Raw genomic sequence first — 22110 nt, forward strand, 5'->3', positions numbered from 1 at the left:
GAGTATGTCAAGGTTGTTTATTGTCACCCTGCTTATTTAACATATATGCAGAGTACATCATGTGAATGCCAGGTTGGATAAAGCACAAGGTGGAATCAAAATTGTTGGGAGAAATATCAATAACCTCAGATATGCATAAGACACCATCCTTATGGCAGAAAGTGAAGAAGAACTAAACAGCCACTTGATGAAAGTGAAAGAGGAGAGTGAAGATGTTAGCTTGAAACTCAACATTTAGAAAACTAGGATAGTGATATCCAGTCCCATTATTTCATGGTAAATAAATGGAGAAATAGTGGAAACAGTGACAGACTTTATTTTGGGGGGCTCCAAAATCACTGCAGATGGTGACTGAAGCCATGAAATTAAAAGATGCTTGCTCCTTGAAAGAAAAGCTATGATCAACCTAGACAGCATATTAAAAAGCAGTGACATTGCTTTGCCAACAAAGGTCCATCTAGTCAAAGCTATGATTTTTCCAATAGTTGAACTATAAAGAAAGCTGAGCATAGAAGAACTGATGCTTTTGAACTGTGATGTTGGAGAAGACTCTTGAGAGTTCCTTGGACTGCAAGGAGACCCAACCAGTTCATCCTAAAGGAGATCAATCAGTCCTTGGTGTTCATTGGAAGGACTGTTGTTGAAGCTGAAACTCCAATACTTTGGCCACCTGATGCGAAGAGCTGACTCACTGGTAAAGACCCTGATGATGGGAAGGTATGAAGGCAGGAAGGGAAGGGGGAGACAGACATGAAACTGTTGGATGGCACCTTCGACACAACGGACATGAGCTTGAGCAAACTCCATGAGATCATGAGGACAGGGAAGCCTAACATGCTGCAGTGAATGGCCCTGAAAGAGTTGGACATGCCTTAGAACTGAACAACAGTAATGAAAGAGTGTTAATTGTTAATATTTGGAACAGCTTTAAGATGTTATGGATATAAAAATACAAAATCAATCAAGCAAGTTATATCAACCCTTTGGATATAATTTTAGTGCATCATTTTCCATTATACTTTAAAAGATGTTCCATGATGAAAAAATACTCTTTAAAATATTTAGTCTTTGAAAAGTCTTCATTTTTAAATGAAGAATGAGACTTTTCAGTCCATATAGCTAATGACTTGTACATTAAACCTTACAGGTTACAGAAAGCACTTGCCTATATTGCCATTTTTATTTCTCAATATTAATTTGTGTAATAGATAACATATTTACTTTAAAATAGGGTAATAAATGCTCAACTTCTATGAGGTCATGGAGCTACAAAACTTTGACTCGAAACTCAAATACAAGGCTCCTAAATCTTACCTCAAAACATGACATCAGTAGATAATGAGGTCTTTACTACACTAACAATATTAGGAAACTTTTTTTTAATACTTAATACTTTGAAAACACTCCAAATATATGGAAAACAAGTGAATTTGAAGTTATGGGAAAATTTTTAAAATTAGAATTTCATGTGATAAGGTAGCCAGCTAACAATTTGAGTCACATTTAAATATCAATAAAAGAATTGCTTTAGTTTTTACTCAAGGAATGAGTTATAATTAACATTAAAAATTCTCTTTATATCTCTTTAACAGTTGAATTCAGACAACAAAAATCCAAAATCTAATTGCTAACAGTGAAAATTGTAAAAAGGAAATTGATTTCTTAAATTAATGATTCATTTATTAAAAACTGACAATAAGAGAATTCTTATATCCATAAGCTGTGCAAAATACACTAATTGTGACATGATATCATTTAAGTAATTGAGCCTGGAATTATTTAGAAATGTTAATATTTTTTTAACATCTTGGGATTTTTCACTTCCCTGTATGTAGGTAATAGGAGTTGATGAGAATGGTACTTCATTTGTAGGAATTATACTACTTATTAGAGGAAATGTAAATAAAAAAAGTGAAAGTGTTAGTTATTCAGCCCTGACTCTTTGTCACTTGATGGACTGCAGCCGGAAAGGCTCCTCAGTCCTTGGAATTCTCCAGCAAGAATACTGGAGGGGGCAGCCATCCCCTTCTCTAAGGACTCTTCCCCACCCAGGATTTGAACCCCAGTCTTCTGCATGCTGGCATATTCTTTACTGTCTGAGGCACCAGGGAAGCCCGTTAGAAAAAAATGCTTCAGTTCAAATCCTTTTTGGGTTTAGCCTATAATAAAATAATAATCAGTGATGGCTAAATATCTTATTTAAATTCAGTGTTACTAGATTAAAGACATAAAACTTAATTTTCTAGTTTACTTGTATATTAGCTTCCTGTAATTAATTAGAAGCTTAAAACTTAATATCATTATTGTTCCTCTTACTGTTAATTACCAAAGTTATATTTCTTTTATTATCCTACAATATTGATATGCAATTTTAATTGCATTCTTTATACCTTTATAACAAAAATAAATGTGCCTGTTGAGAAAATAAACTAAAATATGTTAAATATTTTCTTGTAAAAATGAATAGCATATAATTTTTTTCCTTTTACCTAAAATAGATCAGTAAGTCCCTACCTTTCTAAAATGAAAAACTTTTATCATTAGTTCTTATCAGGTAACTCAGAATTGAATATTGATATGCATTATGAAAGATTTGATTTCTATATTTTGGTAAACACATATATTTCCAATTAAATTTCAGAACAGATCAATATTTGCTATATAAAAAGTAATAGAAATTCAGCTAGAACCAAATTAATTTAGCATTCTATTTAATGTGTAAAGAGCATTATCTTAGGTAAAAGTATAATTTCTGTAAAATTGTATGTTTTTTCCTCCATTATAACTTTATAAGACAGAAATTTTCAACTTTAAAGTCGAGAAAGAGCTGCAACAGGGCTGACATGAATTTATAACAAAATCTCAGTTCCAAGGACCAGTTTGAGAAACTAGGTATTAAGTTTCAACTACCGTACACCAAAAAAGACAAACAAACAAGAAAATCCTCTTGATATAGTTTCCTCTCTATGTTTCCTACTATCTGGAAAATATTTCAATAAGACTTTAAGCATTTAAAATGTTTAACTAAAGGACATGATTCTACAATCATCTAAATGAATAGCTATGACAATACTGAAGAGATATTTCTCCCACCACAAATCATATTCTTTAAGTTTAATTTGTAACTGACAAGTAAATGCAAAATATGGCCACAAAAAAATCTCAAAATTCAAGATATTTTAAAATAAAACTCAAATATAACATGAAATCTACAGCTGGAATCTCCAGATTTTTTTTTCAGATAAAGATTTATTTCACTTTGAGAAGTATAATGGTAAACCCTGTGAAACCTATTCCTTGTTATTGAAAAGGACGTGAAATGTATTACCATTTCCTGAATAAGTGTTATTTAGAGTGCACATGCTGCATCAATATTTTTGCCTTAAGAGTTTTCAAGAATCAAGTATATTATAGGTTCTACAGTTCTATTTTCAGGGGAAAATTAACACATGCATATATATAACTATAGCCATGTACTTCTGATTTGATTGTCTAAAGTAACCAAGAAGTTTCAGTGTAGACTAAACATCCTGAAGAATCTCAATAATTTAGGAATAGCCAAGCAATAATAGTATACATATTCTTTCATCACAATTCTGGAAAAATTTAATAATTTTTAATAGATGAAAATGTACATTTGATGGCAATAAACAGAATTTTGTTTGAGTTAGTAGGCTTGCATTGGAATGAAAATTATTGATCTTTACAATTAAAATGCTTCTTGATTTTTAATATTTAAATATGGGGGACATTTTACTTACTGAAAGAATCCCTTTTCCTCCTGTAACAATGTGTAATAGGAATGGTGTTCATATGTCAGTTACTCCATATCACCTCAAATGCTGTAGTGACAATCAAGTTGCTATGAATACCCAGAGAGCAAACTGTTAAACAATTAAAATATCCACTAATTTCCTTTTTATAAAATCATCTTCACGTGTCAAACTCAAATAGATTCAATACCTTAAGGTGAAATTGTTAAACAACATTGGATTAATTGAATGTGCTTGTTCACACTATTGATACAATAATAAAAATTTACTTAATATTTGATAAACAGGTTGGATTGGCAGAGCTAAGTAATAATCTCCAATTTCTCTTCATTATTTTCTCTAGTCGTGAATCATGTTTGTTATCATTGATATAAATGGATAATCTGAATTTGTTGTTGTTCAGCTCCTTACAAAAGTTAGAAGGTAAAAGGAGTCCATGCATGAAACTCCTCTGAACTAACACATACTTCTCTTGGAATAAAGCATCTAAAGGAGAAAGAAATCACCATCTGGTACCTACTTTCTCTATGTGTGCTAATGGAGGGTGAAATTTGTTCCTTTAGATAATTTTCATTGAGCTAATTACCATTATCAATTTTATCTTCATAAATCTAACTTTTGTCTCCTGTTCTCTATTTATACTTTTGCATTTGGTAGTGCAATGTCTCTGTCATAATACTCCATGAAATGGGAGTCAGAAAATGGAATTGAAATTATGAGTACTTTAAAGTGATGAAAATGTTCTGACTTTATCCAGTCTTTAAATGATTCAGAGATAAGTAAGCTACTCCCCCATTATGAAAGCTAGAGTTAAGTTCACACAAATTTATGTGGAGAAAAGTGACAATTAACTGAAACATAAACAAATAATATTTTACTCATACTGGTTCTTGAGAAAAACATGATTTTAGCAAGCTTCTGAAAGATATTTTTCTTACAGAATACTCTACCGTTGCTAATTTTAATAGAGCATCTCTTAGGAGTATTGACTTTAAAAATATTGGCAGGAGACAGAAAGGAATTTTTGCCAATTTCTTTGGCTGGGTAAATTCTTCTTCAAAAGGGAAGGAAAAGATTTAGTAGATATCAAGTGCAAAGCACATAATGGCAAAAGTATTAATAATAACACATATGAATGAAGTTTTGCAGCTTAATAATACTTGCTTCTAAAAATAAAATAGTTATTAAAGTTTACCTCATCAATACCAATTTCTATGACAAATTATCACATGCCAGTCATTTCAGAATATATATTGAAGGGATAAGTAAGGAAGTCAATTAGGAATGGGAAGAATAAAACCTTTTAAATGCTTATATTTATTTATCAGACACTAATTAATACGAAAAAAAGCAAATATTATGTGCCAGACATTGTTCTAAATATCTTACATATACTTTCTCATTTAATCTTCATGTAAACCTTAAGTTTTGTACTATAATCATACTCATATAACTGCTGCAATTGTGGACAAGGAGATTTAATAACTCTTGTGATCATAAAAGTCATAAGCAGAAAAGCCAAAATTCACACATTTATCAATTATTCAATAATGCAGTATTATATAGTAAAGGACCTTAGATATTTAGATTGGAATTGGAATTATGTCAATCTTTTTTCCATTCTTTATAAGTATATCTAAAATGTATATTTGATCAAAAGTTCTAAAAATTATATTTTATGCAGTCACACAACTGAAAATGTAAACCTTTTCTAAGATTAGGATATCATAATTTCTCATTTACTCTCATATTCCCAAAGCAGTGTTCTCAAATTAAAACTACTAAATATGGGGAATATTTACTACCTTGAGAGAAGATTGATAACTTTGTGTTTGATTATAATACAAAATAACATAATTTGAAACCTGATATTTATATTTGCCTACAATAGGATTTCAAAAATAATACATTAATCAAAGCTATTAAAGTGTAAGGAGGAAGTTTTCTTGCTTCAAGAATAAAGATCCTTTCTATTAAAAAACTCACAAAATAATAAAATATAATTCATGAGATTCATGTCATGGTTTAAAACACAAACTAGTAAATAGTAAGAAATGCATTAAAGATAGTTTGTTGTTAACCTAGACTTTCACACTTTGTGTGAAGTGCATTCTTGGATGCAAAATGAGCATCTTCCAAGCTCGGAATGACTTGCCAAACACTGGAAATTCATTTAGTTTAGCAATATTAAAAAAGTATCTTATGAATTTTATTCATGAAGATTATGTAACTGTGATATCCCAAGTTATTACATATAGAGAAATATGAAGTTTAGATTGTTTTCCTTCCTAGCTGATGCTTTTCACAATTCCTGGAATATATCAGTCACAGTAAATTGGTTACCAAATCATCTGTCCTTTTTATGGAACCTAGTAAAGTCCAAAAGGCTTTGAAAATAAGCTATTTTAATAGCAGACATTTTGCAATAAACATATTTGTTCCAACATTTGCTCAATATATGTGTTTTGTTGATTTACCACAGTTATATGGTGGAAACCACACAAGTCTCTCACATAAAGCTCTAATTTGTAATGTTTGACAATCTAGATGGTGCAAATAATCCCTATCATAGGGGATTTCAAGCATTATCATGATGTCATTGAAAGAGGAGTTGTGAAGAATGCACAGAACCGCCCCCATCCCTTGGTCTTTCTTGGGCCACATCTAGCACACGGTCACGCAACTGTATAAGTTGTAGCAGGGAACAGAAAAGTCTTCAGAGCCTCTACTCCCAGAGAGACTTGAAAAAACTTTTACTTTTCTGAACAAGGCAGTATAAGTAAGCAGTTTCTAACATTTAAATTCATTAATGATTCTTACATAAATTATCATGATTTAATTTGAGAGTACGTTCATGTAATCATTTACATATACACAAATATCCTTGATATGGTCCATTCTTCAGGAAATGATTTTCATATAATCTATTTTACCTGAAATATGTTTCACATACAACATTGTATAAATTTACGATATTTAACATGTTAATTGCAGTTATGAAATTAAAAGATGTTTACTCCTTGGAAGGAAAATTATGACCAACCTAGGTAGCATATTAAAAAGCAGAGACATTACTTTGTCAACAATTGTCTGTCTAGTCAAGGCTATGGTTTTTCCAGTGGTCATGTATGGATGTGAGAGTTAGATTGTGAAGACAGCTGAGCACTGAAAAATTGATGCTTTTGAACTATAGTGTTGGAGAAGACTCTTGAGAGTCCCTTGGACTGCAAGGAGATCCAACCGGTCCATCCTAAAGGAGATCAGCCCTGGGTGTTCACTGGAAGGACTGATGCTGAAGCTGAAACTACAGTAATTTGGCCACCTGATAAGAAGAGTTGACTCATTGCAAAAGACCCTGATGCTGGGAGGGATTGGGGGCAGGAGGAGAAGGGGATGACAGAAGATGAGATGGCTGGATGGCATCACCGACTTGATGGACATGAGTTTGAGTGGACTCCAAGAGTTGTTGATGGATAGGGAGGCCTCGCGTGCTTTGATTCATGGGGTTTCAGAGTTGGACACGACTGAGCAACTGAACCGAACTGAACTGAGCATGTTAATATGTTATGCTATATATTATAATGCAATTGCCAGGGTAGCTTTAATTAGCACCTCTAACATATTACATTACTGTCAAATCTTTTAGTGATTGAAATAATTAAGTTCTAATCTTTTAGCAAGTTTGATAATTATAATGCAATATTGTCTATATTTACTATACTGTGCTTTAGATCTGTAGGGCTATTTATTATTTATCATTCTTCTTAAGTTTGTACCCTTAAACAATACCTGTCTTGTGCCCCACTCTACATCCCGTGATAATCATTTTAATCTGTTTTTAGGAGTCTGGATCTTTTAGAATCCACATACAAATGCTATGATGCAATTCTTATCTTTCTCTGACATCTCACTTAGCATATTATGCTCTAGGTCCATCTGTATAGTTGTAAATGGCAAGATGTCTTCCTTTCTTATATGCATATTTTTATTCATCTATTATTGAATGTTAGTTTTTTATTTTGTTTTGTTTTGTTTTTCCCATTGCTTGGCTACTGTGAATAACACTGTAATCAACATGGGAGTGCATACATCTCCTTGAAGTTCTATTCTCCTTTTTTTTAGGTATAAGTGGAATTGCACTTATACCAATTGCACTTATACCAATCTGACCATATGGTAGATCTATTTTTAACTTATTTAGTAAACTCCATAATATTTTTCACAGTCATTGAGCCAATTTGCATTAAGGGCACTAGGAAAACTGGATAAACACAAAATGAAATTGTATCCCTATCAGACACCACACACAATATTAACTTGAATCAAAGACGTAAATCTAAGACCTCATAAAACTCCCAGAAGAAAACTAAGGAAAGATGTTCCTTGACATTAGTCTTGGCAATAAGTTTTTTAATATATTGCTAAAGCACACACACAAAAAAAGGAAAAGCAACAAATGGGGCTATATCAAACTTAAAAGCCTCTGCACAGAAAAATAAACAACAAAATGAAAAGGCAAACTACAGAATGAGATAAAACTTTTGCAAAATATATGTTGAACAAAGATTTATTATCCAAAATAATTATCTTTTAAATGGGAGAGTGCCTAAATATTCTAGGTATTTGTAAAGGAGATAAATGACCAGATACAGTTGGAACTATCATGTTGAGCAGAAATAAAATTATCATCCTCTTTACTGAAGTCAACCAAATTTTTGTTCACTTTCTTATTTCAGTTTTTGAAGGAATTTGGTTGAGAGGATAGTCTGAATAATTTTCATGCTGGCAGATATTTATATTGATAGTACAATGAATAGAAATCACAGTAATCTGAAAGTGAGTGGACAGCTTTAACAAATATAAGAGTGCATGATGAAATTTCAGCATGTCAAAAAGCCATTTTCTCTTATTATTGCTCTTTAAAAGGAGTAACAGCAAAAGACACATTTTGTATCCTGAAAGGATTCCTGTTATTTTTTGTTAACAAAATTATCTAAGCATTTGATGTTTACCTCTGAATAACTGAAGAGTAACTATTTAGGACTCACATAAATGTTATAAACTAATTAGTAAATATAAATTTCAAATTTTTCTATTAGTATCTTCATTTGCTCTTCATTATCGTGTAATTCCTTGACTGAGGAGTAGTAGGTTAAGTGGTCACTGTGGGACTAGATAGTTGAAGGAGCAGTTTACCATGGTCAGTTATCAATGATTAAAAACATTCTGTCTGAGGTTGGAACATATTTCATTAGGAAAATATTTTTTGGAAGTTCAAGTTCCATGTTGTTTATCTGTTTCTGTTTGGTTGGGCTTTCTGCCCTTTTTTACCAAAGAAGAGAGCTAGATGATTTAAGTGAATGAATAGAATCCCTGTTAGAAGAGTATTGTTTCAGAATGGATTATATATAAGTTGATTAAAGACCTTTCTGGCTCATTTCCATGATTCAGATGGATTTGTGTCCTCAACATGATCCACTTGAAGTGGAGAGCTAGAGTCCTATGTAATGAGTGTAGTAGTAGAAAGAAGGGACTGCTTGAATCATATCTCAATCCCCAGACTTCCACTAGAATTTCTAGGAAAAGCTATTTAATGATCAGTGCTTATTTTAGCTCTATTAAAAAGGTAAAATGTGACCTTTTTTCCTTTTTTTTTTTTTCCTGGTGCTGGGGATAAAGCAATGGAAAAGCATAAAAATATCCCTACAGAGGCACAGATATAAATTATATTAGGTAATAATATGCTAAAAAAGAGAAGGGAACTGGAGTATATAGGGATGACTCTTTTATGGTGGAGGGTCTAAAAGACATGAATAAAACTAAAGAGTAAGCCACATAGATATATTTAGAGACAACAGCAGATATGTCTTTGTGTTGATTGTTTACATGGTGTGTATGAGGATTGGAAGGAATCAGAATTGTTTACATGTTGTATATGAGGGTTGAAATGAATCAGGGTGGGAGGAAGTAGCAGACGATGAGAATGAAGAGGTTGCCAGAATTAGTTTAATTGTATGCTAAGTGGGATGGCTACAGAACCATTGAAGCTTCAAATAGGAAAGTGTCAAAATAATATTTACATTTTTTTCCTTTAAAAAAAAAAATCAGTCTGGTTGCTGAATAAGAGGAGAATAGGAAATTGGGAGCAGGTGGAGAGTGAGAAGTAGTGAGCTTTTCCAAAGGAGTATTCCAATAGAGCAGGCAAAGGAGGATGGCATTGATGGCATTATAAGTATAATTTGAAAGTAGGGCATCAGGACTTGCATATGTTTTGGAAGATGAAAAAGCAGAGAAGGCATGGTTTTGCCAAGTTTTTTTGGCCTGAGTATCTGTATGGGATATGGTGCATTTTAATGAAACAGAGAGCACAGAGGGAGCTGTGTTTTAGTTGTAGGGTGAATAGGTTTCTTAAGTAGAAGTGGATCAAACAGGAAAAGGATTTTAGTCGCTTCTTAGTCATAATATGACAGAGTAGGGTACCATGAAATTTGCTGGGCAAAGATAGTCAAAGGCAGTTTCTGGCAAAGCATTAGGAAACATAAATCACAGTGGCTTTATACAATATTTAGAACAAGAATATGCATGCACATAAACTCAGATATCAAGTCGACCTCTCATTGGACTCCATGTAAGGAATCTTTGGTCATTTTCCCCTAACAACTATGTGGAGGAATTAAAGATTTAGTCACTATAGCTATATATGTTTGAAATATTAAAATGAAGTCCAATAATCAAAATATTTATATATTGATTTGTAATTAACTAGCACTATATCTGGAAGAAGCACAAGCTGTAATCAAGATTGCTGGGAGAAATATCAATAACCTCAGATATGCAGATGACACCACCCTTATGACAGAAAGTGAAGAGGAACTAAAGAGCCTCTTGATGAAAGTGAAAGAGGAGAGTGAAAAAGTTGGCTTAAAGCTCAACATTCAGAAAACTAAGATTATGGCATCTGGTCCTATCACTTCATGGGAAATAGATGGGGAAACAATGGAAACAGTGGCTGACTTTATTTTTCTGGACTGCAAAATCACTGAAGATAATGATTACATCCATGAAATTAAAAGATGCTTACCCCTTGGAAGGAAAGTTATGACCAACCTAGATAGCATATTAAAAAGCAGAGGCATGCCTTTGCCAACAAAGGTCCATCTGGTCAAGGCTATAGTTTTTCCAGTGGTCATGTATGGATGTAATAGTTGGACTGTGAAGAAAGCTGAGCACTGAAGAATTGATGCTTTTGAACTGTGGTGTTGAAGAAGACTCTTGAGAGTCCCTTGGACTGCAAGGACATCCAACCAGTCCATCCTAAAGGAGATCAGTCCTGGGTGTTCACTGGAAGGACTGATGCTGAAGCTGAAACTCCAGTACTTTGGCCACCTGATGCGAAGAGCTGACTCATTGGAAAAGACCCTGATGCTGGGAGGAATAGGGGGCAGGAGGAGAAGGTGATGACAGAGGATGAGATGGCTGGATGGCATCACTGACTCGATGGACATGAATTTGAGTGGACTCTGGGAGTTGTTGATGGACAGGGAGGCCTGGCGTGCTGCGATTCATGGAGTTGCAGAGTTGGACATGACTGAGCGACTGAACTGAGCTGAACTGAGCACTATATCTGATGCCCTGCACGTTTCTACAATGTATATTTTCTCTTATACTTTCTCAAAAAAAACCGTTTTTTTTTAAACAAAGCAACTTGTAATCACTATAACTACTTTTTATTGTTGTTCAGTCGCTAAATTGTGTCTTACTTTTTGCAATCCCATTGACTGCAGCATGCCAGGCTTCACTGTCTGTCACTATCTCCCAGAGTTTGCTCAAACTCATATCCATTGAGTCTGTGATACCACCCAACCATCTCATCCTCTGTCGCAGCCTTCTCCTTTTGCCTTAAATCTTTCCCAGAATCAAGGTCTTTTCTAGTGAGTCAGCTCAGCTCCATCATCAGTCCTTCCAATGAATATTCAGAGTTGATTTCCTTTAGGATTGACTGGTTCAATCTCCTTGCTGCCCAGGGGACTCTCAAGAGTCTTCTCTAGCAACACAATTTGAAAGCATCAGTTCTCTGGTGCTTAGCCTTCTTTATGGTCCAGCTTTCACATCTGTATATGACAAATGGAAAAACCATAGTTTTGGCTTTTTTGGTAAAATGATATTTCTGCTTTTTAATCACCATCTAGGTTTGTCATAGCTTTTCTTCCAAGGAACAAGTGTCTTTAATTTCATGACTGCAGTCATTGTCCACAGTGATTTGGAACCCAAAAAAGTAAGGTCTGTTACTCTTTTCACTTTTTACCTATCTATTTGAAATGAAATAATAGAACCAGGTGCCATGATCTAATTTTTTCTAATGTTGAGTTTTAAGCCAGCTTTCTCACTCTCTGCTTTCACCCTCATTAAGAGATTCTTTAATTCCTCTAAATCTGTCATAATTGATGACAACTTTCCATGAGTAATTGTGATACACAATGTCAGTCAATTAGTGGCAACCTCACTCTCCTGAAAGGATGCCAGTACTTGAACTCTACATTCATATAATCCTAACAGGACAAACAGTGTGGTTTTTTCAGAAAGACAGTGCCCTACAGTACGGATCTGCTACTTTGACCAAGAATAAACTCAGGTTTTTATTTTGATACTGAATGTTGGCCTCATTCTTTGATAACTGAAGCTTGCACCACTATTATTTTGAAGGCTATCTTTTGGAAGCATTCTATATGAACTTTGAACATGCAAGCATGACTAGGCATCTTGGACAAATAGAGTTGTTGTTGTCATTTTTTTTTTCTCTGCCAAGCAAATGTTTCCGTAGCCATCTGAGTTTTCAATTATTTAAATATGCCTTAAATTCATTTTGTTATGTTAGGGTTTTCAAATGGTCCCCAGGCTTAAGAGAGAGAAAACAACAAAAGAATAAATGACTGACAAAAACTTTTTCAAGAGTCTTTTCTTGAGAGTAGATTGGAAAAGTTCCAAAATTGTGATGTAACAAGATTAATTTAAAGGAAACTTCCAAAATAGAATCCAGGCATATTTTGAACAATTTTCTAGGATAGATCCAATATCCAAAGTAAAATAATATACTTTTATTTTTGTAAGTGGGCTTAGACATGCAAAAAGACTTGTTTGAAAAATTAAGTTAGCGTAATTTCTAAGTGAGATTTTCATCAAGTAGGTAGCCATTTTTAATAAGATCTAAAGGGTTAAAAAGTGTGAAAATCAAAGAAAACTTATTATACTTCAAAATAAAATTACTGTCCCTTAAAAGAAAATAAGACTGATTTGTCTGCTGTCCTCTGAGAACTAGAAATCTTTGGGTATGAATATCTTAGAGATTGCAAGCTTAAAGATCACTGGGAAAAAAAAAAAAAAAAGGAATGTTAACTCTTGACTAAGAATCACACGGACAGGTGTTAAAAATGTAAAAAGTGATGCCATTCTGTAGGAGATTTTAGCCCCTACTAAAATTGTAGTATTTTTGTTGTTGTAGCCTATAATTGTTGTAGCCTTCTTTTAAATTCCCAAAGGAAATATAGATGCACAAAATAAAGCTTTCTTATTGGCATGTGTGTATTGTATCTAACCAATACTCTATAAATATTGGATCTCTCAAAGTGCCAAAATCACTAGTGAAGTGAGAATTTTTGCTAATACTAAGTTCTTTCACATGTCCCTAAAATTGAGATCATTATTAGAAGAATACTCCTTTATTCTCTATGACATAGCTAATGTAAGATTAATAGTAAATTCATTTATAAATGGAATTATGACTTGTAAAATATCCTGTAGGAAGTATGTTAGCAGAAGTTTAAATTTTTGTTACCACAAGCAAATTTGAATTGATTTTGACACCTTCACATTAGATACATACATTATTAATGTCTCAAGAAATAATCCAATAATTAAAAATGACTGCAGATCTACTGGCAAAAGATTCTGCCCAATTATAACATTTGGATCAGAGCTTATCATATTGCAGATTAAGTCTTCCCAATTATAGCTATATTTTATGTGTATGAATATTTAGGTTATGCTTTATTGGGATTAACACAATATGGCCCACTTTAAAAATTATAGCTTATCATAGCCTGTCTCTTGATCCAAGGGCCAAAGCATATTCTCTATGCCTCAGCACAATGGTTTACTGGAATAAATTAAGCAAATTATCTTTAGATTTTGTAGAATCATTTGTATATTTAATGGTAAATATCAATCCTTAATAAATAAAACCACCTGCCATTTTATGCCTTGAACAGGTAAAAACTCTGCTGATTAGCATGTTGGAAAGGCTGCTCTTACAAAAGTTCTTGTGAAAAAATTTGTTTAAAAAAAACAGCAAAACAAATTCATAGATAAATTCAAATATCTCAACATAGATGCATGGAATCTTACCTCAGTTCTAAAAGAAAGCACTGGATATGGTCAGGTTGTAAAATCCATGGGGATAACTCCACAGTAAACCTAGTGGCATCAGATAATTTCATGAATGTTTTCTAAAATCGTCATGACATAACTTTTAACAATGTGTGTGTGTGTGTGTCTGTGTGTGTGTGTGATTGAGTGTGTGTGCATACTTAGTTGTGTCTGACTCTTTGTGACCCTTTTGACTATAGCCCACAAGGCTCCTCTGTTAATGGAATTTTTCAAATAAGAACACTGGGGTGAGTTGCCATTTCCTTCTCCTGGGGATCTTCCTGACCCCGGGATCAAACCTAGGTCTCCTGCTTTGCAGACTGAATCTTTATCCACTGAGTTATGAAGGAAGCCCTAAACTTTAACAATAGACACAGATTTTAAGTGATATAAGGAAATGTCACTAGGGAAATTTTTTCTAACTTAACAGATGATATGACCATTCATGCACTAGTTATATCCAATATAATCCTGAAATTGGTGATAATGGTGGAACATAGAAGTTGCCCAAAGGAACACTTCAGCATGCCCAAATGGATTTTATACATCTGTTTCCTCTGTTTGTTATGAATATGTAATTTTGATAATGTTTATAATTTTATGCATATGTTGAAATCTCACCTCAATAAGTCTAAATATAGTTCTTATGCCTTTTTTGGTGAAGGTTATCTAATAGGATGGCATTTGGTGAATATTTTTCTCCATCAATATAAATGCACATGAATGTATACAAAGAATTATTGAGAAAGGTTATCAACATTTGCTTTTCATGTTAGTAAATAAATGGATAAATGGCCAGTGTATGTCAATCAATTGAAAAATAATTTGAAGATCACAGTTTAAACCAGGAAAAATCCTTGTCTGTCTTTCTTTTAAAGAAAGACACCCTTTTAAATATGAGTTTTCCATATTCAAAGAACAGTTCTAACCTGAATTATCCACCTAAATATAGGAAGATAAATTAAAAAAGAAATTAGAAAGAAGGTAACCAAACTTATACTAATTCTCAAGCTATTTGTTCTATCTTTACATTTCAATTTATCAGCCAACCTTATATTCTGTATGCCACATTACCACAGGGTTAATCCTAGAACCAAACTGTATTTACTGGATTTTAGCTAATCCATGGATATTAGAAGTCCTGGATATTCCATTATTGCTCACAAACATTTGAAATGGCAAGAAAATAGATATAGAGAACATATATTTTGAATAAATTAATAATGTGAGGAAATTCTCATCATAAATATTATGTGACACAAAGTATTATAGAAAAAAAAACACATTAACATATGTCAAATGTCTCAAGTGTTGGTTTGTGTGTTTAGGCCCAGGAAAATAACTAGTAACAAACATTAAAACTTCAATATTCAATATCCCTGAAAGATAGCAATGTAGTTGACTTTTATTATATTTTATATTTCTGTGGTCTATAGTTTGTCCATGACAACCGTATATTTAGTAGCAAATGTAAATAAAGGTATTTAAATTTAAGTATAAATTTGTCATAATGATTCAGATATATTTAAGGTTTATAAATTGGTACATTTCTTGTTTTAACATTAACAAATGTTCTCATAAAATATTTAATATTTTATAGCACAAGCAATTTTCAGTTATAGCAAGTGCTTGTTTTATAGTGCAAAATAAAACATGGAAAGATTTAGGTAGTTTTGCAGCCGCTTAAATACTAAAAGAGCAAGATTGTATATATTATCAGTTTCTAGTCACCCAAACTTTAAACATTTAAAAAAGTTTTATTAACTTATGTTGTTGTTGTTGAACTGAAATATATGTATATAGCCTTATATCTACATAGCCGTCTATACAGATAGATAGCTATAGATAGAATTTTTTTTGTGTGAGGGGTGTTTAACCTTTATAAATGATAAATTGAAGAAAACTCACCAAAGTAAACATTCTGTTGTTAAAAAAATCCCTTATGCTGAAGTTGTTTATATTTTCTAACAAAATAAAAAATGATTGTTATGATTGCTACTATTTCACTAAAAATGATTATACATGAACACTTTGATACTATTAGAATCTACAAAGACATATAAAAATAAAATTAAAAAATGATCTGTATGTATGGCATGGCATGCAATTTAATAATTTCAAGTGTTACCAAACTAATGTAAGTTTATAGAAATCTACAGAGGCAGTGTGTTAGATATAGCTGGGACCTCAGTCAGCATGAATCAAGAGCCTTCATGGTTCCCTTTGCTTCAGCATTCCCTCTTTCTGGGGCAAGGGTCCTGGTGCTGGGAGAGGAAACATCACATCCTTAAAGGTAACAGAGTCAGCTCAGGCATGAATCTCAGGACTTCTGCTTGGAACCAGATTCTGCCCCTGAGATGATGGTGACAGACACTTAACATAGGGAAATCCCACCTCACACCCAGCTACAGCTCTAGCCCCTCCACCTCTAGCCCCACACTTGCTAAGGGAATAGCTTACAGGATGCCCTGAGGAATGATGTGACTTAGCTTACATCAGGAGAAGGCAGTGGCACCCCACTCCAGTACTCTTGCCTGGAAAATCCTATGGATGGAGGAGCCTGGTAGGCTGCAGTCCATGGGGTCGCTAAGAGTTGGACACAACTGAGCGACTTCACTTTCACTTTTCACTTTTATGCATTGGAGAAGGAAATGGCAACCCACTCCAGTGTTCTTGCCTGGAGAATCCCAGGGATGGGGGAGCCTGGTGGGCTGCTGTCTATAGGGTCGCACAGAGTCGGACACGACTGAAGTGACTTAGCAGCAGCAGCAGCAGCAGCTTACATCAAATCCAGCTCTCCAACCAGTCTTTGGTAACATGCAGTCTGTATAGGGATGCTCCCAGATAAGATCACCCTTTAAGACCACAATAGGTAACTGTTTCAATTAAACTCATAGATAAAAAGAAGATAAGCAAAAGGAAAGGTAGAGGAACTGCTCTCAACTGAAACAATAAGAGAAAACTGAAAAGAATAGTGAAATAGAAATAATTTAACAGATAAAGGATTCAAAGCATTGGTAATAAAAATGTTAACTGAATTAGGGAGAAAAGAATAGATGAACACGATGAGAATTTTAACAAGGAACTAGAAAATATATAAAAATAAAAATGAAAGACCCAATCAGAAACAGAATTTAATGACTGGGGAAAAAAAAAAAAAAAAAACAGAAGGAATAAATAGCAGACTAAGAATAACACATAAGTGATCTGCAAGATAGAAAAATAGAAACTACCCAATCAGACTAGTACTGAGAAAAAAATAAAAATAAAAACAGCAAATAAAAGTTTAACTGATCTCAGGGTAAATATTAAGCCTAGCAACACTCATAGGAATCTGAGAAGAAAAGTGAAGTTAAGCACTCTGTCATGTCCAACTCTTTGTGACCCTATGGACTGTGGCCTACCAGGCTCCTTGGTCCATGGAATTTCCCAGGTAAGAGTACTGGAGTGGGGTGCCATTTCCTTCTCCAGGGGATCTTCCCAACCCAGGAGTCAAACCTGCGTCCCCCACATCGCAGGCTGATGCTTTAGGTCTGAACCACAAGGGAAGCAAGAAGAGAAGAGGGGTAGAAAGTGTATTTGAGGAAATTACGGCTGCAATCTTTCCAAATCTGAAGAAAGAAACAGATATCCATGTAAAGAAGTGTGCAGAGTTCCAAACAAAATGGACACAAACAGAGACACCAAGACATATCATAATTAAAAATGACAAACTTACAGAGAATTTTAAAGGGAGCAAGAGAAAAATAGTCATATATATAAGGAAATTCACAAAAGGCTATCAGCTGATTTCACTGCAGAAACTTGCAGGCCAGAAAGGATCATGATATATTCAAAGGTCAGAAGTGAAAAACCTGCAACCTAGAATAACTAACCAATAAAGTTATCTTTTAGAATTGAAGAGAGACTTACAGAACTGAGATAAGAAAAAGCTAACAGAGTTTGTGAATACTAAACCTACTGTAAAAGAAATGATGAAATTTCTCCTCTGAGTGGAAAAGAAATAATAATTTATAGGAGAGGAAAAGGCCCACTGGTACTTAGGAAAGGTGAATATGTATTAAGGACTGAGGATCAAACCCTTAAATATGCCATTAAAAAGATTAAAATAAGAAAATGCAACTGTAATTACCATGAACAGTTTCGGATTAAACATGAATAGATAAAATATGACATCAAAAACTCAAAATGTTGGTCTTTTACAGTGTTTTTGAACTTAATGATTACCCAGCAGATATAGATTGATATATGTTTAGTTCAGTTTAGTTGCTCAGTCGTGTCTGACTGTTTGCGAGCCCATGGGCTGCAGCCTGCCAGGTCTCCCTGTCCATCACCAATTCTCAGTTACTCAAACTCATGTCCATTGAGTCAGTGATTCCATCCAACCATCTCATCCTTTGTTGTCTCCTTCCCCTCCCGCCTTCAATCTTTCCCAACATCAGGGTCTTTTCAGTGAGTCAGCTCTTCACATCAGGTGGCCAAAATATTGAAGTTTCAGCTTCAACATCAGTCTTTCCAATGAATATTCAAGACTGATTTCCTTTAGGATGGACTGATTGGATCTCCTTGCAGTCCAAGGAACCCTCAAGAGTCTTCTCCAATACCACAGTTCAAAAGCAGCAATTCCTCAGCGCTCGGGTTTCTTTATAGTCCAAATCTCACATCCATACATGACTACTGGAAAAAAAACATAGCTTTGACTAGAAGAACATTTGTTGACAAAGTAATGTCTCTGATTTTTAATATGCTGTCTAGGTTGGTCATAGCTTTTCTTTCAAGAAGAAAGCAACTTTTAATTTCATGGCTGGAGTCACCATCTGCAGTGATTTTGGAGGCCCCCAAAAATAAAGTTTGTCACTGTTACCACTGTTTCCCATCTATTTGCCATGAAGTGATGGGACCAGATGCCATGATCTTAGTTTTCTGAATGTTGAGTTTTAAGCCAAATTTTTAACTCTCCTCTTTCACTTTCAACAAGAGGCTCTTTAGTTATTTGCTTTCTGCCATAAGGGTGGTGTCATCGGCCTATCTGAGGTTATTGATATTTCTCCCAAAAATCTTGATTCCAGCTTGTATTTTTGAACTTAATGACTACCAAGCAGATATAATTATAGATCAATATATGAGCCTCATGTTAATCAGAAGTTGAAAACCTGCAATAGATACAGCAAACCTAAAAGGACAGAAATGAAAACATACTATTAAAAAAAATCATCAAAAGTCTGTTCTGTACCTCTGTGTCTCTTTTTCTGTTTTGCATAAAGGGTTATCATTACCATCTTTCTAAATTCCATATATATGTGTTAGTATACTCTATTGGTCTTTATCTTTCTGGCTTACTTCACTCTGTATAATGGGCTCCAGTTTCATCCATCTCATTAGAACTGATTCAAATGAATTCTTTCTAATGGCTGAGTAATATTCCACGGTGTATATGTACCACAGCTTCCTTATCCATTCGTCTGCTGATGGGCATCTAGGTTGCTTCCATGTCCTGGCAATTATAAACAGTGCTTCGATGAACATTGGGGTGCACGTGTCTCTTTCAGATCTGGTTTCCTCAGTGTGTTATGCCCAGAAGTGGGATTGCTGGGTCATATCTCAGTTCTATTTCCAGTTTTTTAAGAAATCTCCACACTGTTCTCCATAGTGGCTGTACTAGTTTGCATTCCCACCAACAGTGTAAGAGGGTTCCCTTTTGGACTCTGTGGGAGAAGGCGAGGGTGGGATGTTTTGAGAGAACAGCATCAAAACATGTATATTATCAAGGGTGAAACAGATCACCAGCCCAGGTTGGATGCATGAGACAAGTGCTCAGGGATGGTGCACTGGGAAGACCCAGAGGGATGGAATGGGGAGGGAGGTGGGAGGGGGGATCGGGATGGGGAAAACATGTATATCCATGGCTGGTTCATGTCAATGTATGGCAAAAACCCACTACAATATTGTAAAGTAATTAGCCTCCAACTAATAAAAATAAATGGAAATAAATAAAAGAAAAGAAATCATCAAACCACAAGGGAAGAAACAATAAGATAGGAGAATTACAAAAATAACCCCCCAAAAAAACAAATAATTAAATGACAAAAAAACAACAACAATGTTATGTAAATATCAATGGACTAAGTGCTCCAATGAAAAGAGAAATGTTGGCTGATTTGGGAAAATAAAACACAAAAGCAGGAAACTTCTATATGCTACCTATAAAAGACTGACTGCTGAGCTAAACACACCGAGAGTGAAAGTGAGGGCATGGAAAATGATATTTCATGCAAACAGATATGACAATAAAATAGGAGTAGTAAAATTCATGTCAGATAAAATAGAATTTAAAACAAAGACTGTAAGACAAGACAGATGGGATCATTTCCTTTATTATTATCCTTATATCATTATGTAATAATGATAAATCCAAGAGGATATTACATGCATTAACATAAATCCACCTAACATAAGGGAACCTGAATACGTAAAGCAAATAACAGACATAGAGAAAAAGGACAACAATAATAGTAGTGGACTTTAACATTCCACTTGTATTAATGAAAAGACAACACAAACAGGAAATCAGTAAGGCCACAATGATCTTATATGTCATAATAGGTTAGTTGCACTTATTAGATATCCACAAGACATTATATCCAAAAACTGAATACACATTCTTTTCAAGTGCACATGTAAAGTTCTTCAGGATAGATTATATGCTAGAGCACAAAATAACTCTCAACAAACTTAGATTGAAATTATATTAAAAATTCCCTCAGACTACAACAGTATAAAACTAAAAATCAATTAAAGAAAAATGGAAAAAGAATAAACATGTGGAAATTAACTACGTGCTACTAAAAATCCAAGGGATTCAATGCAGAAACCAAGTAGGAAATCAGAAAATACATTAATACTTTAAGAAAATAAATAAATAAATAAAATAGAAACACAATATTCCAAAAATCTATGGGATGCCAAAAAGCATCTCTGAGGGGGAAGCTTAGGGTGATTCAAATTTTCTCAAAAAAAAAAGCAAATCTAACACAGCATAACCCACAATGTAAAAGAATTAACGGGTAAAAAAAAAGAAGAAAAAGAGGAAGCCAGGCACAAAGCCAGTAGAATAAAGGAAATGCTAAACATCAGAGAGGAAACAAATAGAAAAGAAAAGCAACACCAACAAAAACAGTAGAAAATATCAATGCAATCAAGAACTGTTTTTTTGAAAAAAAAAAAAAAATGATAAACATTTAGTTGTACTCCTCAAGAAGAAAAAAGAGAACTGAAATAAAGTAAGAAATGAAGGAGGAAAACTAATGACAGATACCACAGATACAAAAAAGAATTAAATACTGTGAACAGGTATATGTCAACAAACTACAATCTAATAGACAAATTTCTAGAAACCTGAACCTGTCAACACTGAATCAAGAAGAAACCAATTTGAGCACATGGATCAATAGTAACGAAATTGAATTTATAATAATAAAAAAAAGGTCTCAGCAAACAAAAGTCTAAACCAGATGATTCCATGGAGGAATCTACCAGAAATAATAATAACTAATAGTTATCCTTCTCAAACTATTGAAAAAAACTGAAGAGGGAAAAACACTCCAAAATTCATTCTATAAGACTATCATGACCCTGATGCCAAAACCAGACACTACCAAAAACACAGAAGTTGCAGGCCAATATTCTAGATGAATGTAGATTCAAGAATCCTCAATAAAATAATAGCAAGCCAAATTAAATAATATATAAAAAGATTGATACACCATGATCCATTTGAATTTATTCCAGTGTTATAAGGATGGTCTCAATATTTTCAAATCAATCAGCATAAAATATCACATTAACAAAATGAAGGATTGAAATCATGCAATCATCTTAGTAGAAGGAAAAAGGCATTTGACAAAATTAATATATT

Source organism: Odocoileus virginianus, chromosome 14 (assembly GCF_023699985.2).
Source record: "Odocoileus virginianus isolate 20LAN1187 ecotype Illinois chromosome 14, Ovbor_1.2, whole genome shotgun sequence".
Lineage (NCBI taxonomy): Eukaryota > Metazoa > Chordata > Mammalia > Artiodactyla > Cervidae > Odocoileus > Odocoileus virginianus.